We start from the raw sequence: 27,711 nt of genomic DNA on the forward strand, positions 1-27,711 counted from the left end.
CAAAATTATACATTAACAATTTGTAGGAATTTATAAACATCATCCTTCTAATATTGTAATCTACTAGGGCCATCGTTGTTTGTTAACATTTGGTAGGAAAGGAAATGAGGATAATGTAGTAACGTTTGGAATAATTGTCTATGAGAAAACATCGACATCATTGGCCTATACAAGAGCAATATATGGAAAACATATAGAACAAGATTAATCATCCCCTTACGCATCACTAGAAAACATTTTAAATATTAAAATCTAAGTAACAATTTCTCTCATGGTATCTATTACCCACCATCATGTGGGTGACACCTAGGGAAAATCTATCCTCATATGATCCATCCCGCCAGTGAAAAGCCCCACATTGGTCCACATACAACCACTCTTAGTTGCCTCTCAGCCACTCTCTAGTCATCTTTTCTTTTCATCTAGCCAATTGACCAGATGAAGATGGATCTTCAAATATGAGATATGCTAACTATTACCACAAAATCTAGCAGGGCTAGTGCAAAGCCTCATTAAGCAACCTAGGTCTCATTGCCACAAAGAGATCAAACACCGTTGTCACCTTAGTAGCCCCTCTCCAACTATTTAGTGGTGGATGTTATCCCCAAAAGGGCAGCTTCCCTAAAGAAATCACCAATAATATATTCAACAAACAAGTTCTCAAGGGTGATGTAAGACCTGATGATTGAAGAGAATGGTCTTGACTAAACCTTGAAAGGTTGAGATAAGAGTTGTAAAAGTTCTAGTGCATTTTCCTAGGACCTTTATGATCTAGAATAAAGTTGTTATAAGTTAGGGTTTCTACCTAAGTTACTAGGAAATGGAATACGGATCCATCAGATTTTTGAAAAGCCAAGATGTAGATATGATGGAGAAATGCCATGTACAAAAATACAATAATATATTTTTTTTTAAACATATTGAAACTTCAAAATCAAAACTTTAGAACTGAAATCATTAGATAGTTATAAATTTGAAGATTGAAATCCTGATGCATCATTCTTTATACAAAAAGGATAACTATAAATACAAAAATAAATATCTCATCAATAATAACTCTATTGATATGATGATGTAGAGTAGGAATAACTACATGTCAAAAATGGGTCTACATGCTCGTCATTTGAATATTTCAACTCTACATCATCATCAACCTGTCATCCTCCTTGAAATTAGCGTCAAAGTCTAAAAAAATTCATCTAGTTACAATGGTGAATGAATATTATACACTATTTGAGAACATGCTATAGTTTATGCATCATATTGTTCTAGGAGGACTCTTCATCTAGAGTTGAATGGGATTGATATAATTAAATTATTAATGACACAACCATCCTTTGTACACTATATTTGATTATCTATGTATTGCCTCGAAGCTTTCATGTTAGCATGATTCGTAAACTGCAATAGATATTCTACTGAATAGTTTGTCACAACAGATCTAATAAAACTATATTTAAAAATCCAAAAACTAACCTATTAGGTTTTTATTTCTCTTTAGATTTCTAGATTTCTAGATTTCTAGATTATTGTTAATTGTGTATGCATACAAACTAAAAGTATGCATAAAATAATAAAAAAACGAAATAAAAACTCACAAACCACGATTTGACACAAGATATGACTTGGAAAACCATTTGAGGAGAAAAGCCAACTAGAAGGAGAGGTTGTTCCGTCTCTTTCTCTTAATAGAAAATGGTTGCGACTACAAAGAAATATGGCCTATGGCCCGTGGGCTACTACAAAGCACAAATCCTCTCTATGTGCTCTATCTCATATCCTCTCGTCTAGTTTTGCTCATCTATGGAACAAATGCACTCAAAATGAATGCAACCCTTTCTCCTCCTAGTCGAATGGTTATAACACAACCCCATATCCTACTGGTGGTCAAGTTTGACTACCTCAACTCTTAACTGTTAGAAAATCAAAAAGGCAGAAAGATTTTCTTATGTTGACAATTACTTGTGATATTCTTTTATTCTTATTAACATTATTTATGTTCTTCTTTTATCTTCTTCTCATCAAGCAATCATCAAAATAAAACATGAAGATCAAGGACACTAGCCAGGGCTAAAACCCTTATGAAGGGGAAAACCCAATCAAACTCTTCCACTAGTAGATTCAAATCAAGATGAGACAATCCAAGACCCTTTTGACCTAGACAAAGACCGCCTCCAATCACCAAGTCAAGCCTTCCTTCTTGTAGACAAACTTGCCAGATATTTCAAGTGTCAGCTCCTCAAATGCAGTGTTAAATTAGAATTTCGACCCCCAGCTTCAGTCTAGAAACCCGAGTAAACTTCACACGTGTGAGAGAGATGCCCAGAAACTTTGATTTTCCTTCTTTATTGGATTAGGTCTTCTTCTTCTGCACTTTGCTCTCTTTTTCGTCCTCTTTCTCTTTGTAGATCATACTTATCTGAGTGTGCTTCCAAGTGATTCAAGCTGCTTCTATTTATGTTGATTTGAGCTGCCTCTGAGCCTCTCCTTTGAATGCGCATTGGAAATCACATTGTGCATCGTTATTGACCTCATCATTCTAGTGATTTCCCTATACTGGGACTCCTCCCATCGGTGAAAGTCCATAAAGAGCAGGGGACATTGACTGAGGTGACAGTGGGTCCTTATCCCATTGTTGCCACTTGATCTAGTGGTAGTCCCGTTGGAACCCCTCCTAGGACCCCTGCTAAATTAAGTGGTAACAAGTACAAGGGAGGCTCATTAATAGAAAAGGGGACCACATGAGGAGGGATCAAGTAGGCAACTCATCCCCACCCTTGATCTAATGGTTTGAGATTAAATCTCAACCATTAGGTCTTAAGGATAGGGTTACAATCTTTTCTAAGAGACAAAAAAGGGAGAAAACGAGTTTGGAGGCTCATTCACTATTCTCATGAGAAGATTGAACAGAGAAGGAGAGCAACTAAAGGGAGGGAGATCGCTATACTTGTGAAGAGAAATTAAATCCTTGGGAGGCTACCAGTTCAAACTACAACAGAGAACCCTTGCACAAATTTCCAGTACGCTCCGGCATTCAATTCGAGTTTGCAGTTGAACTTTCGCTGTCATTAAACTTCACTGAGACCGAGTTTTGCAGGAGAGTTTAGGCAGAGTTTAAGTCTAAGCTTCAGCAGAAATTTGGGCCGAAAGTTTCAGGTGAATAGCTCCAGAATTGAGGCTGAAAATTTAGGGAGAGTATACCCTGTTCAAAGGCCGAGAATTTCGGGCTTGAGAAGACCAGAATAGAGACAGAGATTTTTGTGTGTGAACAGACTCAGACCTTGCCACTGTCTGCAAAGTTTTTGGAGGTTATTTCAATGCAGCTTTAGGAGGTTTCCAGCCAGAGTTGAAGGCTCAAATCTCAAGGAGATCAACAACTATCTTCAGGAACTGGACTCATGGTTCTGGCACAGAGAACAAGCAAGTGTATGGAACAAAAAATCAGTTTAAGCTAAGGAATGTGTGGAGGCTTCAACATGCTTGCATTCTCATTGTGTCAATAGCAAACTTACAAAAGGGAGATAAGTTAACCTTTCTCTGTTGTAAAATTTCATTGCAGCAATGATAAAAGCCTCCTTTCAGCACTGGTTTTCCCCAACAGTGGGGTTTTTCCAGGGTCAAGTTGACCAAAATTATTGTGTCGCAATTGTGTGTGTACATAAAATTTGTCTTTTGTATTAGTTGTGCTAATTAAATGGTAGAGTAGTCCTAATGTTTTATGTAAATGCAATTATCAGTCTCATGTTTCATGATGGATTTGGGCATTAAACCATGCAAAACATAAAACTGGGTTGGGCTCAAGTTAGACACAATTTTTCTATACGGTATTAGAGCTAAATAGGGATCAGAACAGAGATTCTTGTCACAGCTGATACAAAGACCAGCAAGCTCAAACCTCTGCTAACAACGAACAGAATTGATAAAACCTTGCCAGAAACCCAAAGACTTCAGCAATTGAGAGGGAGGAAGGTTCCTTGTCCACAGATTTGCTTCATTTTGTTGGTTGGGAAGGTCATGGCAATAGGGTTTAAGGTAGAGGACAGATTGGCAGGGCCTGATAATTTTGACCGTTGGAAGGAGAGAATGATGTTTTTACTAGACGAAGTTGAAGTGTGGGACATTGTTGAAGCTCCTGTGCAACCACCTACTGATCCAGCTTAGTTAGTGGACTTCAACAAGAAAAATATGAAGGCTAAGAGGATGCTTCTAGATGCCATCAAGGACCATTTATTCCCTCAATTGTCCGGAATGAGATTTGCTTATCAGATGTGGGAGTCCTTGGTCGCGTTACATCAGAGATCTAATGAGAACAGGAAGATGGTGTCAAGGCAAAAGCTAAGAAACACCAAGATGACCAAGACTGACAATGTGACCTCATACCTCACCAGGATCTCTCAGGAGAAGGATGAGTTGGCTGTCATGGGAGAGGCTATCCTAGAGAACTAGTTGGTCAAGATTGCTTTAGATGGATTCACCAAGAAATGGGATTGGTTCATATATGGCATTGTTGCCAAAGAGCACTTTCCTAGTTGGAGGATGTGGGATGATTTCATCCAGGAGGAGATTAGGAGTGCTAAGGGGGACAACAAGAGTGGTGGGGTAGGTGAGGAAGAGAATGTCGCCCTTGCAGCGAAGGGCAAGAAGGCAAAGAAGGGATCTTCTAGTGGAGCAAAGAAGGAGAAGGGGAAGCAAAAGGCAAAGGAGAAGGATATGAGCAAAGTGAAATTATTTGCTTGTAGGAAGATGGTGTGAAAATTCGAGAATCCCACCCGAATCTACTACTGCAGCAACTGATTAAACTTCTCCTATTTGTTAATTACTGAAACAAATTATTTACTGCTTCCTACAACAAATATCGAAGCTAATACAACTGCAGCCTTCACTTAATTAATTAATTTGCCCAAAACAAGAACAGAACAATAGAGAAAGATACACACAAGTGACACAATATTTTTTGGACAAATGTCCCAGAAAAACCCAATGCAGGAAAACTAGTGCAACAGATCTGAGGGTTTTTATTATTATGCAAAAGTATTCTGAATACAACTTTGGATGCCCTCTGGAAATCCAGTTATAGAGAAAATCACTTGGCAAGAAAGACTGGTGAGATTACCTCACTCAACACTGTTGATCCCGGCTGATCCGGCAGCTGAACTGCGAGTTCCCCGACTACTTCTGCGTTGCCCCTGCATGGGCCCTCCTGTGTCAGCCTCTAAGTCACTGCATCAGCCCAACTGAGAATCGATCTGCCTTCAGGAGCCTTTTCCAGCCCTCCTGACTCAGAAACGTCAGCTCCTTTAGCAAATTTGGACCTCTGCGTTGCTCTGCGTGGGGCCTGCGTGAGCCCTTCCTGGCTCTGCGTCACCCTCTCTACCCTCTGTGTTGCCTCCTCTGTGTGTCTTTCTGCCTCTCTGCTAAGTATTCTTGGCTCCGAAGAAGATCCTCCAGCCAAAACTCTCTGCCCCTCTCTGCAACAACTCACTATTGAAATTCTCCCAGCAGTTGCTCTGGTTCAAAAAATCGAACTTCTGAACTCTTTGTATGTCTTTCCAAATGACCCTCAATCCTCCTTAAATAATCTCCTTGTTGACATTCAACAGCTCAGATTAGAAGCTAATCAATGGCTAAGAACATTTCTTCTTTATCCTCGTCTTCTTCTAGAAGTTATACCCACAATTAAATTAATACCCATTAATTATTTTATTTTCCTATGTTTAGACTTAGGATCTGGAGTGTAAAACTTCCGGATAACAGAACTATAAAAATACTTTATTAATAAATGAATAGACAGATGATGATGATTTACAATGGGTTGCCTAGCTTATATACCGCCATGGGCACCCTTTGGGAAAGGGCATGATCTTATGATCGTGCCCTTTCATCTAACTAAACCTAAAATTAAACAATAACCTAAAATAAACTAATTTTTTACATAACATTGCCTTCCTCTCGAAAGAATGCTTTGTCCTCAAAGCATAAGTAACGACGGATGTTGTTGAAGAATGATTCATTCTCCCAGAAAGCGTCTTCTTCGGGTAAGTCCTTCCACTTGATCAGATATTCTAAGATGATCAAGGTCGCACATTTTAAAAGGTCTTGGATTAATCTCTCAAGTTTCGTTTTTTGGTGATGTGGATATCGGTATGGCTTGATGTTAACAGGGTCTGGTCTTGCCTTGACTTCTATTGTATGCTCAATTTCCCTATTAGGCGGCATCTTCATAGGTAGGTCTTGAAATACTTTTTCATGCTTCCGAATCAGATCTTGTATCTCTGGTGATTCTTCTCTGGTCATATTTGCAGATAACATTTCTAATTGATGACATTGTACTGCATAAGTAGGTGCTCTTTTTCGACTCAGCTTCATCATCTGAGATGATGATACATCATGATTTTCTAGTGCTTGGAATCCATGTAGTTTGTACTTCTGACCTCCCCATTTGAATTTTATAAATTGTAATTGATGGTTGGCGGCATAAGTACCAAAAGTTCGTAGCCATTGGATGCCTAAGACTACATCTACTCCTCCTAATGGTACCGTGAAGAACGGAGACTCTAATTTAAAGTCTTGAATCTGCAAATTGACTTTATGGCATTTCCCTACCTTTTCAATCTTCTTACCATTAGCTATCATCACTTTCATGTTTGGTAAGGGAAATGAAAAGATATTGAGTTTCTTGGCCACAGTCGTATCTAGAAAATTGTGTGTGCTTCCAGAGTCGATGAGAACCACTACGTTGTTCTTCTTTATGTGTCCTTTTAACTTCAAGGTCTGAGGTTGTGATATACCTGTCATGGCTGACAATGACACTTGCGGAGTACTTCCGTCATCTAATTCTGGTGAGAATTCTAGGGCATCTTTTGTTTCTTCTATGTCATAATCTTCACTGTTTGAATCATTGGTTGCTTCACAATTATATAGGTTCTTTAGTTCTTTTCCTTTAGCACATCTATGTTTGGGGTCCCACTTCTCACCACAGCGTTTACATTTACCCTCTTTTATCCTTTGCATTTCCACATTAGATTTTTCATCTTCACGACGATGTGGTGGAACATATCTTGTATTATTTGAGTCCACATACTGGGGTATCCTTCGTCTTGCATAAGCTTTCTCCGCTGTTGACCAAAATATTGGTTCGGATTTCTTTTCTGCTGTTTTTGCTTTTCGTCTTGCTACTTCTATAGATGTAATGTCATGCATCTCAAGTTCTGCTTGTAAATGGGATTTAAGTCCTGAGACGTACGATTGAATCAAACGAGATTCTGATAACCCAGGTACTCGTGTTACTAAGGTTTCCCATTCTTGAGTGTATTCATCCACACTTCCTTTTTGTCGTAATTTGATGAGTTTTGAAAAGAATTCTTCTTCCTTTACACCTTGGAATCTTTTGAAGAATGCATCTTTAAACTTTCTCCAGCTAATGACGTGTGTTGTTTTTTTCCACCACATATACCAGTTGTATGCTTCTCCTTCCATTTTCATGGATGCATGCCTGAGCTTTTCGTCATCGTCATTGATGTCATATATCTCAAAGTATTCTTCTGCTTTATTTATCCATGCAACATTATTTTTTTCGTTTCCATCGAATTTAGGCATCTCGACTTTTGCCCTTCGCTGGTATCTTGCTACTGGTTGAGCGAAAAAAGGGTGTTGACTGGTAAAGTTATCCCAAAGTTGCTTGTTTGTAAAGGCTGTGTTACTCACTTCTTGGTGGGGTGTCGCTGATTTTTTTGGGGATTCAACTTTGTCATGAGAGTCTGTGGACTTAGTTGAATCTGACGAGATGTGTTCTTGATTCTCTTCATCTTCTTTTAGTAGTTGTTCGGGTGTACAATTCGACCTTTTACACAAACTTTTCAGCATTGTTAAGACTTCTCTGAAGTTTACTCCTGTTTGGACATGTTGACTTTCCATCTTTATCTCTATTCGATTTGTCGTATCTTCAAGATTTTTAATTTTGTCCGCTTGCTCCCCAAGCTTGCTCTCGACTTCATTTAATCTTTTACTGACCTCGTCGTGGTTGTTATTTATCTTTTGCTCTGCATCCAACAACCTTTTTTGAAAATCCGCCATTGTCATTGTCGACATTGAGCGGGTTTGCAGAGGCGTGTATTTATTTGCCAGCTAAAATATTTTTCCTCTTTTTTTTTTTAGCAAAAATAAATTTTATATATATAACTTTTAATTAATTAAAATAGATTTAATTAATTAACTAACTTATATATATAACTTTTAATTAATTAAAATAAATTTAATTAATTAAATTAATTTATATATATATATATATATAATTTTTAATTAATTAAAATTTTTAAATTTAATTAATTAAATTATATGTATTATATATAATATAATTATATATATATGTTAGTTATATATATATATATATATATCATATGTCACCTTATATATATATTATATATAATATATTGCACGTTATATATATTATATATAAGGTTTATATGTCACGTTATATTTATTTTTTATAACATAAACGTCTGGACAGTCACGTCTTTTCTTTTCGTTCACTGTTCTGAAAAACACGTTATAATTACTTTATACGTATATCATAAACGTCTGGACAGTCAACAGCAAGTGGACGGATTGCATATGCGGCCGACAGTGGACGGTAGAACGGAACCCTCGACTGTTTTTAAAAAAAATAACGCAGTTCCCACCACGCAGATTTTTGACGGAACCCTTGACTGTTTAAGTAGTAAGCCAGATGTTCAACGTAGTTTAGGTTTCAATGTCGTTCAGGTGTTACGCAGTTTTCCACGGATGGCTACAGGTCAACGGTGGTGTGAACAGGTGACAATGCGTGGACACTAGTGCGGAACAAGTGAGCGGGAGAACCGTTAGTTGTTCTATAGTGAGCCCAGAAGCGACTCGCTCTGATACCAGATGGAGTGTAAAACTTCCGGATAACAGAAATATCTATAAAAATACTTTATTAATAAATGAATAGACAGATGATGATGATTTACAATGGGTTGCCTGGCTTATATACCGCCATGGGCACCCTTTGGGAAAGGGCGTGATCTTATGATCGTGCCCTTTCATCTAACTAAACCTAAAATTAAACAATAACCTAAAATAAACTAATTTTTTACATATCAGGATCCCATTGAAAATAATTAATTATTTTAATAAAACTATTTTTGGGTGGAATTTCCCAAAACGCTTTTTGTGTTCTTTGGAATACATGTGCCTAAGCCTCTCTGCAAAATTTGAGACTTAAAGCACATCTGATGGTACTAGAAATCAACACTCCCTCTTAGCGAGGATTGTGCTCTAGCAATGCTTTCAATCTGAAGCATCACACTGACTTCATAACATCGTCCTCTGTGTTGCTGATGTCTAACATGTTGTCCATCAACTACTACGCAAATGTTGCATTTGTACTGCTGCTGACCCTAACACTGCATCTGTACTGCAACTCCCTCTGAAATTTTGCGCCCGTGCTACTGTCGGCACTGCCACTGCCAACTGCCACTGCATTACAAACTATTGTTGCTACTCCATCAGCAACAAAAAAACATCCCAAATTACTGAACTAACTGCTTTCAATATGATACCGTGTGAATGTTGGAGACTGACTGTTGCTGGTCTCTACACTTACCCTCTGAAACTTTTGCGTTGCTGCTAACCTCTTCTCTATGCCATCTGCACTGCTGCCAACTTTGCTCTACGTTATTTAGTCTCTGGCGCTCCTAGCCACTCAACTGTCTTTCCGACACTCCTCGGCACCATCCGACACTAGTCCATCCTACCACCACAAAACTGGGCTTCTGTAGCAAGGTAATGATCCAAGAGGTGGGTTCCTCAAGGATCCTGCCCATCTATAGCTCCTTTGAACTACAACTCCAAATCAGCCCACCTCCCTCCTAGAGGTGACTCGGTTGTCATGGTGAACTCCTCCTCCTTGATCTTCACGGATGCAGCCTTCGGATCGTGCTTCTCATCTTTTTCCTTCTTCCTGAGAGAAGACTATGTAGCGTAGTGACCCATCTCACCACCCTGAAGCACTTTATCTACAAGATGTCCTTCTTATGTCTCTGCTACCCGTGTTGCCCCTTCGTTGCAAGGGCTGCATTCTCCTCCTCCTCCTTGGGCTTCGACCCACTACTATTGCTTCCATCAAGTTTACACTTGACCAAGTCTCTCCTCAACTCCTCTTGCTTGACAGCTGCCCACATCTCATCCCAATTCGGCAAAGTCGCCCTGCTCAGGATACTCTGGACAAATACTTGCCACTCATCTGAGATAGAATTGAGGGCTAGTCTAACCAACTCGGAATCTTGAGGTGTAGACCCCACAGCTGATAACTCATCTCGGGTCTCTTGAAGCATCATGGGGAATGGATCCACAAGCTCCCCCTGTATAAATTTCTCATTTCCACCCTGGTTTTCAGTTTCACCTTATTTCTCTCATGTAGTTAAATGCCCTTTCCCATAACCATACATTTAACAAGCTAAAAAAAATAAATATTGCTGAAAACACAAATTCTGGAAATTTTACAGAATGCTGGAAATTGCAGAAATAAAAATCAGCAGTAATAAACAGCCATTAAAACACATTTAAACACTGAGATTTTTGGTCAACTTGACTCTGGAAAAACCCCCTACAACTCTTGGGGAAAACGAGTTTGAGAGCTCTTCTTTATTTCTGGAAAGTGCCTTTTTACAGTAAGAGAAATATTCAGCAAAAATCAGCAAGCAAACTTTTACAACTTATCTCAGCCTTGCTGAAACTCAGCCTTGCTGAAACTCCGCTGTACAAACTTGCTGAAACTCCGCCCTGCTGAAACTCCGCTGCTGAAACTCCACTCTGCTGAAACTCCGCTGCTGAAACTCTGCTCTGCTAAAACTCCGCTGCTGAAACTTCGCAGCTCACTGTCCAGAAATCTCCCTTGCTCTCTTGCTCTCCTTTTCTCAATCTTCTCATGAAAGAATGAATGACATTTTCCTCCTTTTCCTCCTTTAATCTAACCCCAAGTGACTTTTGGGTGATCCCTAAATCCAATGGCTGAAATAGATTGAGATCTAAGGCTGAGATTAAATGCTCATTTAAATCTCACTTTTTATTTTTTAATTCACCACACTTTAATAAAGACCCACTTAGTCATTTATTTCCAAAGTCACTTTTCCTTTCTAATTTTTCATTAACTTTATAAAAGTCAATTTAAAATTAGACTTAGTAACTTTATCACTTAAAGTCACTTTTAAATTAGATTTAACTTTATAAGATTATAAAGTTACTTTAGGAGAAAAATTAAATTCTTTTGGACACTTTTCCCTAGGCCAAAGATCAAAGCCTTAAAGAACCACCTGTCCTACGGTACCAAATTTCAACACTCCCTCTTACCGAGGAAGGTGTTCCTCACCACACCCATCTTGTCTCTGAAGTAGACATGCTTGCCCCGTGGTAAGGCTTTGGTAAGAAGATCTGCAACTTGCCCATCATTGGAAATATACTCAAGCTTCACATCTCCCTTCTGAACATAGTCTCTGATGAAATGATATCTGATCCCGATATGCTTTGACCTGTCATGAAATACTGGATTCTCCGTGAGTTTAATGCAACTCTGATTATCACAGTAAATCACTGAAGGTCTCAACGGCTGACCAAATAAGCCAAACAACATCTTGCAAAGCCAAATAATTGGAGTCACCTGGAACCCATTCAACATCAAAATCATACATTTGAAACCAGATTTGCGATGCCAAAAGTCGTCCTCTTGCTAGTTGTTTGGAAATCTTTGCTGACAAGAAATATTTGAAATTCATCGAATCTGTTCTTATCAGGAACTTGGCAAGGGCTAAATATAATTCAAATTTCTGTATACCATTAAAAATGGCAAGAGTTTCTTTCTCTGCTGGAAAATAATTTTTCTGATGAGTTAAAAATTCTCCAGATGCATAAGCACATAAAGTTTCTTCCTTTTCTCCCTTTCTTTCAAAAGGGACTGCTGCCCAAAAATTATCAGAGGCATCAGTCTGAAGGATGAGGAATCCATTACCTGGAGGTTAAAGCTCAGGGAGATGTTGACATTCAGCTTTTAGCATTTGAACTGCTATTGTGGCTTGTGGCGACAATCCAAAATGCAAATGCTTGCGAATAGGAGCAGTTTTCTCTTAAAGTCTAGGAATATATTTATGCACATAATTGAGTATTCCTAGAAAACGCTGAATCATTTTGACATCTTGCAATTGATCAGGAAATTCAGATAGCTTGGTCAATACATGGGGTTGCATCTGAATTTTTCCATTTATAACATGAATACCTAAAAAATCAATATTATCTTGGAATAGAAGCATTTTCTTCTCTGACAAAACAATACCATGTTGTTTTGCTTCTTCAAGAAATATCTATAAATGCTTCAGATGTGACTCAAGATCTTGACTGTGAACCAAAATATCATCAATATATACAACAATAAAATCATATTTACCAAAGATATGATCCATTCTTCTTTGGAAGAATGCTGGGGTATTCTTCAATCCAAACGAACTACTCTCCATTGGTAAAAACCAGTGGGACATGTAAAAGCGATTTGTGTCGATCTTCTTCTTTGATTTGTATCTGGTAATAACCAGATTTCATATCAAATTTACTGAAGATCTTACTGTTCTGGATCTTCTGCATAATCGTTTCCTGGCGGGGCAGAGGGTAATTAAAGCTCTTTGTGATTGCATTCAAAGGCTTATAATTAATAACCATTCTATCTTTTCCTCTGACAATTTCAGAGTGGTTTCTTACCAGGAAAGCCGAACAGGAATAATGTGAAGAACTCGGCTCAATCAACTGAAGATTTAATAATTCTTCAATCTGCTTTCTTATTTCTCTTTCATCATTTGGAGTGCAGGGTATCAGCTTACCTTTAACCCCGTTATCATGGAGAGTGATTATTTCTTGCTGGGGACTCTTGACACTCCAAAATGCTTGAGGATTCTTAGAACAACAATTCATCTAAAATGGCAACTTGAGCAGGAGAACAATCGGGATTTCGATTTTCTTTTTGTTTGGCCTGACTCCTTTTTTCATAGATCTGCAAGACTTCTTGCCAATCATGAGACTCATTTTGGTGTCTTTTCATGCCTACTTTCTTTTGGCTATTTTCTCGTCTAGCTTCTGAATTAGCCAAGGTTAATCTTGGAACTGAAATTGCCTTCTTTTTTATATTCAAAATTATTTTATCTTCACTGATGGTAACAGGCAATACAGAATTAATGAATGGCATTCCAAGAAACAAACTTCCAGAGGCATCATAATGTTGAATTGCAGAAAATTTTACAATACTCCCCCCAACTTTTAAAAAGACATTATCAACATAATGGGTGAGATGGACAGAACCACCAATGGTCTCTGAAATCAAAATATTCTATAAGGGTTTCCATAATCCTTTGAATAATGATGGTCGTGCCAAGTTGTTGGAGCCACCAGTGTCAATGAAGGCATCCACTGAGATCCATTCTTCTTTGACAAGAATTTCAACAGCAATGTAGAGGAGATTGTTAGTTTTAACAATCTTTTTGAGGAAGGAGCTTTCATCAGTATTAACAGAGGTATGAACAGGCAAAGATGATGATGAGGGAGAAACTGTCTTTTGGTAAGGACAAAAAGAATTCAAAGTGGATTATGGAGGCAGGGAATTTAAAACGGAGCTTGAATTCTCAGGACCTTGACTTGTAGAGACAGAGGGGACAGTATCATCTGAGAAATCTTCAGAAGTCTCATCAGTGTATTCATCTGAACTATATTCATCACTATAGTGCAAATCATGTTCATCTTCTGATTCAGAACAATCATAGCAAATATTCATTTTCTGACAAATGTCTGGGACTGACTCGGTATCGGACAGGGAAGCATCAGTTAAAATATATACATCTGACACTTCATCTTGGGAATCAACAATAGACCAGTTATCTACAAAATCTTCAATTTCTATACATGCTTTTAACTTGTTCGAAGAACTTTTGGGACATTTTCGAGCAAAGTGACCTTCTTGCTTGCATATAAAACATGCGTTGTCTCTCTTTGGTTGCCTGCGTTTTTTCAAATATTTCAACTTTTTGAATGGTCTTCTAGGGTTAGCTACTCTCTTGGGTCTGAACTTACCATACCTTTTGGATTTTCTCTTTTTAAATGGTGTCCATGGGAGTAAAGAGCGACATATATCAAGACTAGGAGAAAAGTCTTGGGCTTTCTTCTGCCAACAAAGATATTTAACTTTTTCTTGACACTTGAACAAGAGATCTATCCAGCAAGTTTGGTCGATCTTTTTTCCTTGGACTTCTAGATCTTTCATGATCATATCACCTAAATTTCCAGGCAATTTTGACAAGAAGGAAATCTTTTGAGTAGAATCATTGGTAAGATTAGCTTTGTAAATCTTTGCCATGTATTCATTACCAAACTGTTCTAAAAATTTCAGCTCCTTTAATTTCATTCTTGTTAAATCTGTTATAATTTGTTTCCTTTCATCAGCTGGTTCAGGAACAAACTGTGTTTTGAGTAGCAGTTCTAATGTAGCTAATCCTGCAGCACCTACATTCATTCTTTCTTCTTCTGATGGTCCCATCCACCAGTCATGGACAATTTCGGCCATTCTTTTTTCTGCTAGGGCAAATATAGAAATATTATCTAATCGGGAGACAACTTGCATCTGATAAAGGGAACCAATCCAAATTCTGATAGACTCGGCTGGATTTGTGGATTTATCTAAATCAAGAACATATCCAGTGGAATTGGCTGCAAATAGATCTTCTTCAACCCTTGGGTATTTATGGACTTCTCTAAGTACATTGGCTTTTTGGAGAGATGGCAAAATGAAGGATGGAAATTTAGAGGCAGCATTTTCTAAAGTGGCTATTTCACTTTTTGGCTTTTGAAAATTGATAGACTTTACTGGCTCTAATCTCCTTTCAGCTTGAGAACTGGACTCAGCTTCACTTCCTTCCTGTTTTTCATCTATATCCCAGTAGTTAGGGGCATCCATGGATATAGAGAATTTAGGAGTTTTGGATTCTCTCCTTTTCTTTTCTTTTTTCTTCTGTTTGGCTTCTCTCCTATGTTTTTCTTCTTTTTGTTCACCATGGAGAAGCTTAAGATTAGCCAAAATCAACTCACTCTGAGATCCTAGATCGTCAAGGACTTCTTCTGCATGTGCACACCATGTTGTAAGATAATTTCCTATTTGGTAGGTCTGATCTAAGTCATTGGTGTTTTGTGCATTATGCTTTATGAGAGGAGCACAATCAGCTCGGGTTGTTGGTTGTTTAGATGAAGAAGAGGTGGTGCAAAACTTTGTCTTAGGGGGCCATTTTCCACCTTTTACAAAACAACGGTTGGCATACTGCCATTCTTCAACAGGAGGATATTGGGTATGAGAAATACGATGCATTTTATTCACAGCTAAAAAAGGTTTTGATTCTGGTATATACAATTCAGTGGGGGACAACTATGGTTCGGAAAGACTAACTTCTTCGAGTGGAGGTAACTCAACGCTTCGAGAAGACGATGCTTCGGTTGGAGGTACAGGGATTACAAAACGACGAGGCCTGACAATGGGTCGAGGAATCTCTAATTTCTTGGGAATTAGCTTGACTTGACCATTATCAATAGAAACTCGTTTAAGCTTAGACTCAGGTTTTTTGTCATCTTGAAGTGACTTATACTGAAAATACCAATTGCTTGGCAATGTATTCGGATCATATAAAACACCTTCAACTTGTGCATTCGACAAACCAACAGTAACACAATCTTTTAAAACAGGTTGTTTCAATTTAGGATGAGCCGTGTTTGTTAACTGGAAAGAAGCTTGGACTAATGTAGAAAGATACTCACTATCTTCTATCATTTCGATACCCTGAACTCCCACTAAAAGTTTCCAACAATCCTTAAGATGGGCATCATTCAAACTGATAGAGTAATTAGGATATATTGTACCGTATTGGCATCCAGTAGAAAGATTTCCCATAATAGTTCCTATACGTGCACTGTCATAAGTTTGATGATGGGTATCAAAGAGTTCAGCAATGCAGGGGGTATTTATGCCATGTTGGAACAGAGGAGAAAGACCAATTCTTATACCACCAAAATGAAGATAAGCATACTTCTGATCTTTTACATATTGTCTAAATTTCTTGATCTCATCATCAGAAAATAAATTTAGAGCTATTATTTGGACTGTGGGACCAGAAATCTTGATAGTAACTTCTACCACTTTCAAAAAAGATTTGCATTTGAAAACAAAAGACACAGGCATTTTATAGACATCTATAGCATGGAGAGCAGGAGGATTCCAACTCTCAGGATTTTCAACAGCTTCATGAGTTTCAGTATTTTCAATATCAGATTCAAGAGTGTGAGACGACACTTAAGTAATGATTTTATGATCAACAGTAGAGAAAGAGCGTAAGAGATTGGCCATGTTTACAAACTATACCAGAGATTGACTAAAGCAACTTTTATCTACTCAGCAATTGTAGAACAAGAGATTTTCGAAGGCTTCCTGGCTGGCTTTAGACTCTGTCTGTAGTTTGTAACTCAGGACTAGAATAGGGCTCTGATACCAATAAGATGATGGACTCAGTAACTTACTTGAACCTCTGAAGAGTATGCTAGAAATTCTCACACCAACTTGAGAAATACGAGGACACGCGACTCCTTCGCTCCTTCAACTCGCTTTACAATCTTGACCACAGGTGATTCTTGAAACGAACTGTCCTCAGACAGGCGGCCCAGCAGGCTTCAGAATTAATTCAAATAAAGATATTACATACTAGGTTATGCTTCAGAGTAGAGCAAACTAGCCTCTGGTCTCTTAGACCACAGAATACAAACAAAATAAACCGTGTTCGTAGATATGTACCAAGATGCTCAAGAACAACATGACCCCACATGGGAAAACGAATATCTACAATGGATGAATCAATCTTGGTTAAATCAAAGGCTTCCCTCTTCTTCATCCGAAGAACGTGATCCACATAATCCTGATTCTGATTTTGATAGTGACCGAAGTCCGATGGGACCTTGGTAGTGCGTTTTCTTTTTAATTATTGTACTCGAGAATATTGAGCAGACACTGTCTGGACTAAGTAATGTCTGACAAGGACCCTCAATAATTCTCATATGCTTTTAGATATTATAAGTAAGTGTGTGTTCATATGTATATGATCATCGAGAGTGTGTATGTGAGTGTGTGAAAGAGTGTTTGTATTTTGTGCTTTAAGAGACCAGAGGCTAGTTTGCTCTACTCTGAAGCATAACCTGGTATGTAATATCTTTATTTGAATTAATTCTGAAGCCTGCTGGGCTGCCTGTCTGAGGACAGTTCGTTTAAAGAATCACCTGTGGTCGAGATTGTAAAGCGAGTTGAAGGAGCGAAGGAGTCGTGTGTCCTCGTATTTCTCGAGTTGGTGTGAGAATTTCTAGCATACTCTTCAGAGGTTCAAGTAAGTTACTGAGTCCATCATCTTATTGGTATCAGAGCCCTGTTCTAGTCCTGAGTTACAAACTACAGACAGAGTCTAAAGCCAGCCAGGAAGCCTTCAAAAAGCTCTTGTTCTACAATTGTTGAGTAGATAAAAGCTGCTTTAGTCAATCTCTGGTATAGTTTGTAAACATGGCCAATCTCTTACGCTCTTTCTCTACTGTTGATCGTAAAATCATTACTGAAGTGTCGTCTCGCACTCTTGAATCTGATATTGAAAATACTGAAACTCATGAAGCTGTTGAAAATCCTGAGAGTTGGAATCCTCCTGCTCTCCATGCTACAGATGTCTATAAAATGCCTTTGTCTTTTGTTTTCAAACGCAAATCTTTTTTGAAAGAGGTAGAAGTTACTATCAAGATTTCTAGTCCCGCAGTCCAAATAATAGCTCTAAATTTATTTTCTAATGATGAGATCAAGAAATTTAGACAATATGTAAAAGATCAGAAGTATGCTTATCTTCATTTTGGTGGTATAAGAATTGGTCTTGCTCCTCTGTTCCGACATGGCATAAATAACCCCTGCATTGCTGAACTCTTTGATACCCGTCATCAAACTTATGACAGTGCACGTATAGGAACTATTATGGGAAATCTTTCTACTGGATGCCAATACGGTACAATATATCCTGATTACTCTATCAGTTTGAATGATGCCCATCTTAAGGATTGTTGGAAACCTTTAGTGGGAGTTTAGGGTATCGAAATGATAGAAAATGGTGAGTATCTTTCTACATTAGTCCACGCTTCTTTCCAGTTAACAAACACGGCTCATCCTAAATTGAAACAGCCTGTTTAAAAAGATTGTGTTACTGTTGGTTTGTCGAATGCACAAGTTGAAGGTGTTTTATATGATCCGAATACATTGCCAAGCAATTGGTATTTTCCGTATAAGTCACTTCAAGATGACAAAAAGCCTGAGTCTAAGCTTAAACGAGTTTCTATTGATAATGGTCAAGTCAAGCTAATTCCCAAGAAATTAGAGATTCCTCGACCCATTGTCAGGCCTCGTCGTTTTGTAATTCATGTACCTCCAACCGAAGCATCGTCTTCTCGAAGCGTTGAGTTACCTCCACTCAAAGAAGTCAGTCTTTCTGAACCACAGTTGTCCCCGACTGAATTGTATATACCAGAATCAAAACCTTTTTTAGCTGTAAATAAAATGCATCGTATTTCTCATACCCAATATCCTCCTGTTGAAGAATGGCAGTATGCCAACCGTCGTTTTGTAAAAGGTGGAAAATGGCCCCCTAAGACAAAGTTTTGCACCACCTCTTCTTCATCTAAACAGCCAACAACCCGAGCTGATTGTGCTCCTCTCATAGAGCATAATGCACAAAACACCAATGAGTTAGATCAGACTTACCAAATAGGAAATTATCTTACAACATGGTGTGCACATGCAGAAGAAGTCCTTGACGATCTAGGATCTCAGAGTGAGTTGATTTTGGCTAATCTTAAGCTTCTCCATGATGAACAACAAGAAGAAAAACATAGGAGAGAAGCCAAACAGAAGAAAAAAGAAAAGAAAAGGAGAGTCCAAAACTCCTAAATTCTCTATATCCATGGATGCCCCTAACTACTGGGATATAGATGAAAAACAGGAAGGAAGTGAAGCTGAGTCCAGTTCTCAAGCTGAAAGGAGATTAGAGCCAGTAAAGTCTATCAATTTTCAAAAGCCAAAAAGTGAAATAGCCACTTTAGAAAACGCTGCCTCTAAATGTCCATCCTTCATTTTGCCATCTCTCCAAAAAGCCAATGTACTTAGAGAAGTCCATAAATACCCAAGGGTTGAAGAAGATCTATTTGCAGCCAATTCCAATGGATATGTTCTTGATTTAGATAAATCCACAAATCCAGCCGAGTCTATCAGAATTTGGATTGGTTCCCTTTATCAGATGCAAGTTGTCTCCCGATTAGATGATATTTCTATATTTGCCCTCGCAGAAAAAAGAATGGCCGGAATTGTCCATGACTGGTGGATGGGACCATCAGAAGAAGAAAGAATGAATGTAGCTGCTGCAGGATTAGCTACATTAGAACTGCTACTCAAAACACAGTTTGTTCCTGAACCAGCTGATGAAAGGAAACAAATTATAACAGATTTAACAAGAATGGAATTAAAGGATCTGAAATTTTTAGAACAGTTTGGTAATGAGTACATGGCAAAGATTTACAAAGCTAATCTTACCAATGATTCTACTCAAAAGATTTCCTTCTTGTCAAAATTGCCTGGAAATTTAGGTGATATGATCATGAAAGATCTAGAAGTCCAAGGAAAAAAGATCGACCAAACTTACTGGATAGATCTCTTGTTCAGGTGTCAAGAAAAAGTTAAATATCTTTGTTGGCAGAAGAAAGCCCAAGACTTTTCTCCTGGTCTTGATGTATGTCGCTCTGTACTCCCATGGACACCATTTAAAAAGAGAAAATCCAAAAGGTATGGTAAGTTCAGACCCAAGAGAGTAGCTAACCCTAGAAGACCATTCAAAAAGTTCAAATATTTGAAAAAACGCAGGAAACCAAAGAGAGACAACGCATGTTTTATATGCAAGCAAGAAGGTCACTTTGCTCGAAAATGTCCCAAAAGTTGTTCGAACAAGTTAAAAGCATGTATATAAATTAAAGATTTTGTAGATAACTGGTCTATTGTTGATTCCCAAGATGAAGTGTCAGATGTATATATTTTAACTGATGCTTCCCTGTCTGACACCGAGTCAGTGCCAGACATTTGTCAGAAAATGAATATTTGCTATGGTTGTTCTGAATCAGAAGATGAACATGATTTGCACTATAGTGATGAATATAATTCAGATGAATACACTAATGAGACTTCTGAAGATTTCTCAGATGATACTGTCCCCTCTGTCTCTACAAGTCAAGGTCCTGAGAATTCAAGCTCCATTTTAAATTCCCTGCCTCCACAATCCACTTTGAATTCTTTTTGTCCTTACCCAAAGACAGTTTCTCCCTCATCATCATCTTTGCCTGTTCATACCTCTGTTAATACTGATGAAAGCTCCTTCCTCAAAAAGATTGTTAAAACTAACAATCTCCTCTACATTCCTGTTGAAATTCTTGTCAAAGGAGAATGGATCTCAGTGGATGCTTTCATTGACACTAGTGGCTCCAACAACTTGGCACGACCATCATTATTCAAAGGATTATGGAAACCCTTACAGAATATTTTGATTTCAGAGACCATTGGTGGTTCTGTCAATCTCACCCATTATGTTGATAATGTCTCTTTAAAAGTTGGGGGGAGTATTGTAAAATTTTCTGCAATTCAACATTATGATGCCTCTGCAAGTTTGTTTCTTGGAATGCCATTCATTAATTTTGTATTGCCTGTTACCATCAGTGAAGATAAAATAATTTTGAATATCAAAAAGAAGGCAATTTCAGTTCCAAGATTAACCCTGGCTAATTCAGAAGCTAGACGAGAAAATAGCCAAAAGAAAGTAGGCATGAAAAGACACCAAAATGAGTCTCATGATTGGAAAGAAGTCTTGCAGATCTATGAAAAAAGGAGTCAGCCCAAACAAAAAGCAAATCGAAATCCCGATTGGTCTCCTGCTCAAGTTGCCATTTTTGATGAATTGTTGAAATGTTGTTCTGAGAATCCTCAAGCATTTTGGAGTGTCGAGAGTCCCCAGCAAGAAATAATCACTCTCCATGATAACGGGGTTAAAGGTAAGCTGATACCCTGCACTCCAAATGATGAAAGAGAAATAAGAAAGCAGATTGAAGAATTATTAAATCTTCAGTTTGTTGTCGCACAGATTGACACGACAACGCTCAGACCGGGGGCTGTCACTCTGATCCCCGATCTCTCCGTTTAAGCCTGTCTCCCGCGGCTAAGGGGGGTAGACCCTATGAGGTGATGAAGACCAACTGTCGACCAGTTGGGTTGGCAGACACGAAGAAACAAGCACTAAATTGATTTTGTTATATTAATAGACCAGTGCCTTATCAAGTTAACGTTTAAATGATTACTTACTAAATGTTGCAGAAATGTAAACCATGTAGAGAAATCATTTATCATAAAATAACTCAATGAAAGATTAAATCACATGCAAGAAAATGCTTAAATGATATTCCAGCAAATTAAAACTTCGAAAAATAAAGATCGATACTCAACCATGCAATTTTTAAATGCTAACCAGATATCACATTCAGGATCATTCAAGCATACTAAATCACATGATAATAAGCATTAATTCCGCATCAAAATTTTAATCTTAACAGGAAAAAAAAATAAAACGTGATGAACCCCTGAGCCAAGACCGAATCTGGCAAAATATTTCCAAAATATTTGTGTTTTTAGATAAAGCAAAATATTAAAGCTAAATGAAACTTTAAACAAAAATCTAAATGATGTTAAAATCTAAGAAAATGATTATTTTATTTCATTTTTTTTTATGCTTTTTAAAGTTTTGTAATTTTTATAAATTTTTTACTTATATTTTTCTAAAACAAAACCTTAAAAATAAAATCTAAACTAAAGCCTAACTCTAAACTAAAAAAAAAAAAACTATAACTAAAACCTAACGAAAACTTTATGAATTTTTATTTATTTCAAACCAAAATTTTAATTAAATAAATCTAAAAATCAGAATTCAAATATCTAAATTTAAAAAAAAGAAAATCGCAATCCTAAATTCTAAAGCTTATATATATATTAAAACTAAAGTTAAAATATATCTAACCCTAAACTAAACTATAATTAAAAAAAAAAAATCAAAACAAAATCTACGGTAAGCTTCTTAAACTAAATTTACGCTGAATCTAAAAAAAGGACTTCTCCCTACGCAAATGGAGAAAAGACCTACGCAAAAAAAATTTAGCCTTTCCACGCATCTAATAACACGAGAAATGCAGATACCTGGCCCGTATGAATAAAAATCGAAATGTAATCTTGCAGGCTTGTGACGGCAGCTGCGAAATGGATGGAGGAAGGCACGAGAACGCAGGGGTTCGCAGACTTAAGGCTTCGAGCAACTGGACTTCGGCAGAAAGATTGATATGCAGATCAGCGGCTCGACAGACAGATGAACGCTGGCCCGTGTATGTTTTGTTTTACAGGTTTTTTTTTTAAACGGCGGACAGATGCATATAGCAACAGCGTGGAAGGACTCACGCAGGTTTGCAGGTTGATCGATGGAGAGCAGATGGGTTTTGATGGAGCTCGTTTTTTCTGTGCGGGTATATAGGCGGGATATGCTCAGCGTGAAAGATTGGACCTACAGAGATAAGAAAATATCTTGAACAGGGCAAATGGCACTACGTGGAGGAAAAACAACTTGCGGCGTGAGGGAGAGGAAGTGAAACGTAGTTGCAGTTGGAGATAACACACAGAGAAGGCAGTGTAGTGCAGGTCCAAAATTCGATTTTTTTCCAAAAAATTTGAAGAAAACAAGCAACAGCAAGCAGATTGCCCAGAAACCAATGAAACTCTCCACGAAAATTATATCTGAATTTCTCTGCTCCAAAGCACCTGTAACCTGCAGAAGAAAAGAAAACCCTAATATAATATATGTATAAAACAAAATTGAAACCCCAGATCAACTAAGCAATTTACAGCTTTTGGCTCTTAAACAGCCAGATCTATCAGTAATCAGCAGTAATATTATCGAAAATTTCAGATTTTACTATGAAGAACTTCAGAAAATCTCTCATGCAATTTAGAAAAATAAACTGAATGATAAACCCAGGATCAAAACTAGCTGGGCTCTGCAAGAAAATGCTTGCGGGAGTTGGTTGGTTCAGCCGAGAACTTCCCCAAACGCCCGTTGATCTTCTTCAATAAAGGTTTCCTGCACAGCTCACTTCAACCATCAATAAAGAGAGAAAAATAATACTAGATCTCAAAAAGCAATAGAGATACCTGCCATTACTTCAGAAAACCTAATATCATTCAAACCCTAGCAAGTGAACAAGATACCTGTGCTTAACAATACTCTATAATAAGCTGTTACTAATGGCTGAAAATCAAAATATGCAGAAAATAAAATAGCTCACAGCACTTCCAGAGAGTAACACCAGCGAGATTTTAACCCCAAAGTCTTTCTTTATTAGCACCAGAAAAGTTTACAAGAGAACTTCTTCAGCACAAGACTCCAAGATCGAATGATCTCAAATGACCCCTAGCACGCTATTTAAAGGAAAAGATCCCAACAGCTAGTTCAAGTGATCCATGTCAAAATGATCTCGACCGTCGATGAGGATCAAGATATCTCTTGATCTCATCCGTCGAGTTTTTAATGTATTAAAAAATTGAAATTTTGCATTTATTTACTCAAAATATTATTATTTTATTATTTTTAGGTTTTTTACTTTATTATATATATATATATATATATATATTATTTTTTTTATTTTTTTATGGATCCTTGAATTTAGCTTTTGGGAAAATTACCTAGGACCTAGGACTTAGGACTTATGAGGGTATTAAAACATTTCTTAACCCTCAAGACACTTTACATCATGACTTTTACAACTTTACATCCTAAGGAGGGAAAACCCGTTTGACATAGACCCTCATAAATCACCCAATTCTGCGACACAACTATAATCTAGCAAATTAACACACTAGGATTCTCCTAAGATTCTAATGACAAAATCCATCCCGGCTTTAGGTTTAGGCTGAAGGAAGACTCTGCCAATCATGGATCGGTGAAACGAAAAACCTTCTGGAACATAGATTATCACTTAGAAAATTAGGTCCACCTAGGCAATTTACAGACATGACTCATATCTGCTAAGATTATTTACAATTTATACATGCAGACTGGGTTTACAACATAAATTGATCAAGCTGTCGATGATTGTAGAATGGTACGGACATGTCGATCAAGCGCTACCCTTTTTGCAAAGAAAAAGGGGGTGTACTGCTATGGGCAGTTGACCGGTAGTGGTCAACACAATTGATTGAGCCGAGTTCTTCACATTATTCCTGTTCGGCTTTCCTAGTAAGAAACCACTTTGAAATTGTCAAAGGAAAAGATAGAATGGTTATTAATTATAAGCCTTTGAATGCAATCACAAAGAGCTTTAATTACCCTCTGCCCCGCCTGGAAACAATTATGCAGAAGATCCAAAACAGTAAGATCTTCAGTAAATTTGATATGAAATCTGGTTATTACCAGATACAAATCAAAGAAGAAGATCGACACAAAACCGCTTTTACATGTCCCGCTGGTTTTTACCAATGGAGAGTAGTTCTGTTTGGATTGAAGAACGCCCCAACATTCTTCCAAAGAAGAATGGATCATATCTTTCGTAAATATGATTTTATTGTTGTATATATTGATGATATTTTGGTTCACAGTCAAGATCTTGAGTCACATCTGAAGCATTTACAGATATTTCTTGAACAAGCAAAACAGCGTGGTATTGTTTTGTCAAAGAAGTAAATGCTTCTGTTCCAAGATAATATTGATTTTTAGGTATTCATGTTATAAATGGAAAAATTCAGATGCAGCCCCATGTATTGACCAAGCTATCTGAATTTCCTAATCAATTGCAAGATGTCAAAATGATCCAGTGTTTTCTAGGAATACTCAATTATGTGCATAAATATATTCCTAGACTTTCAAAGAAAACTGCTCCGATTCGCAAGCATTTGCATTCTGGATGGTCACCAGAAGCCACAACAGCAGTTCAAATGCTAAAAGCTGAATGTCAACATCTCCCTGAGCTTAAACCTCCAGGTAATGGATTCCTCATCCTTCAGACTGATGCCTCTGATAATTTTTGGGCAGCAGTCCTTTTTGAAAGAAAGGGAGAAAAGGAAGAAACTTTATGTGCTTATGCATCTGGAGAATTTTTAACTCACCAGAAAAATTATTTTCCAGCAGAGAAAGAAACTCTTGCCATTTTTAATGGTATACAGAAATTTGAATTATATTTAGCCCCTGCCAAGTTCCTGATAAGAACAGATTCGATGAATTTCAAATATTTCTTGTCAGCAAAGATTTCAAAACAACTAGCAAGAGGACGACTTTTGGCATGGCAAATCTGGTTTCAAATGTATGATTTTGATGTTGAATGGGTTCCAGGTAACTCCAATTATTTGGCTGATTCTCTTACCAGAGAAATGAACAAAGTCCATGTTCACCGGCAAAGTGTTGATATTTTTAATCTCCCTGGTAAGACTCCTGCAGATGATAATTTTGAAACATTTGTCAAAAGATTTCAGATTCTTGAATTAATCCTTGGTGACATTGTTGATGAAATCAAAAAGATTGTTGGATTGAGACTTAGAAGGAATCAGTGGATACAGAGATGTCAAGCCTGGCAGTCCAAAAATGTTGGTGTTTTGTTGGGTCTAGATGAAGAGTTGGTAAAGGTATTTCCTCTACCTAATATGAAGGTGAAATTATATTTTAAAACTCTTGATGATTACTGGACCAAAGAATACACTGAAGCCATGATCAAGGTTCTGCAAACCTTGAATTATTATCAGATAATTGGAGGAATAGATTTCTCTTTCGCTGTTTATACATCTGCTAAAATGTTAGATCTAGAAGAAATTAATATGACTGAAAGAGTGGAAAGATTTTTAAAGTCTTTGAGAATTCCTGATCTATTTGAAGAACTTGAAGCTGCATTTCTACAAAGAAATGATGAAAACTTTGCAGGTACAGATTCATTCCCCCAATATGAATTATTTGAACCATTTGCAGATTGGGAAATTAGAGAAGGCCGCTGTCAAAAGAAGCAACAAATTAGAGCTTCTCAATGTGTTGAAAGGACACTACAGTATTTGAGAACTTTCTCTACACCATGGGATTATCAAAGCATGGAATTCAGAAATCCCATTGTACCAAATCCTTTTGCACAGTTGTATGGCCCTAACAGAGTTGCTGAATCAATCATAGCCAATAATCAAGAAGAAATAAAGAAAATTACGCTTTGGCTCAAGGAATTCCACACCCTCAGGCTGCCTGAAAAATTATCGATGATCAGAACGTTGGACAGGCTTCAAGGAAGATTTGGAGTGATTAAATTGCTGATTAATCAGAAGGCACTAATTACTATTAGTGTTATGTCCGGAAATTGGAATGATGATGTAGTTTGTTTGATAAATTTATTATTGTCAACTAAAGTATGTTCATCCATGATTTTTGAATTAGGTTGGCAACAGCAAGAAAATATCAATCATAACTGCAAGCTATGGGTTCAATGTGCTATAGAACGTTCTGTCAGCATGTTCCAAATTTTCAAATGGGAATTATTAGATGGAGTGGAAATGTCAGTCCAAACAGTGCCTGATTTTCGAAAAAGTAAAAAAGATTCTTTTCTTGACATAGAGATAGACCCATTTGCCTATGTTAACAGGTGGACTAAAGCTGATAATGAATACGTCTTTCCACAAAAGAATCTTTATGTCACGACAGACACGATAAAGTTTGACACAGGACAAACTTCACGGGCACCACTAAAAGGGGAATCTTCTACGGTCATGACAAGAGAAAAAGCAGCAACCACAAAAGGAAAAGAGAAGGCATCCGAAGAAAAAGAAACCGTGTTCGTAGATATGTACCAAGATGCTCAAGAACAACATGACCCCACATGGGAAAACGAATATCTACAATGGCTGAATCAATCTTGGTTAAATCAAAGGCTTCCCTCTTCTTCATCTGAAGAACGTGATCCACATAATCCTGATTCTAATTTTGATAGTGATTGAAGTCTAATGGGACCTTGGTAGTGCGTTTTCTTTTTAATTATTGTACTCGAGAATATTGAGCAGACACCGTTTGGACTAAGTAATGTCTGACAAGGACCCTCAATAATTCTCATATGCTTTTAGATATTATAAGTAAGTGTGTGTTCATATGTATGTGATCATCGAGAGTGTGTAGGTGAGTGTGTGAAAGAGTGTTTGTATTCTATAGAAATCTTGAAGAGATTCAGGATGGAGGACTATACACCCATGGCTACTCCAATGATCACCAACTGGAAGAAGATTGATGCATTAGAAGACAAGGATGTCGATCCCACCTTATACAGACAGCTCATAGGATCCCTGATGTATCTGGTCAATACTAAGCCTGAACTTTGTTACGTTGTCAACACCCTCAGTCAATTCATGGTGGAACCAAAGAGGGCGCATTGGATAGCAGCCAAACATGTTCTCAGATATATACAGGGAACAGTCAATTATGGACTCTCGTACATCAGGAGTAAGGATGTCAGATTTAGTGGATT

The 27,711-nt window shown here is 37.6% G+C and overlaps 1 protein-coding gene across 1 annotated transcript in view; it reads right to left on the bottom strand.

Moving 5' to 3' along the window:
* The window catches only part of ATH13 (ABC2 homolog 13), a 386,313-nt gene that overhangs the window by 93,704 nt on the left and 264,898 nt on the right, over positions 1–27,711 (bottom strand). The window lies entirely within an intron of this gene.

The sequence above is a fragment of the Pinus tabuliformis genome, chromosome 5_1 (assembly GCF_031772625.1).
Source record: "Pinus tabuliformis cultivar Carrire ecotype Pingquan chromosome 5_1, CPIR1, whole genome shotgun sequence".
Lineage (NCBI taxonomy): Eukaryota > Viridiplantae > Streptophyta > Pinopsida > Pinales > Pinaceae > Pinus > Pinus tabuliformis.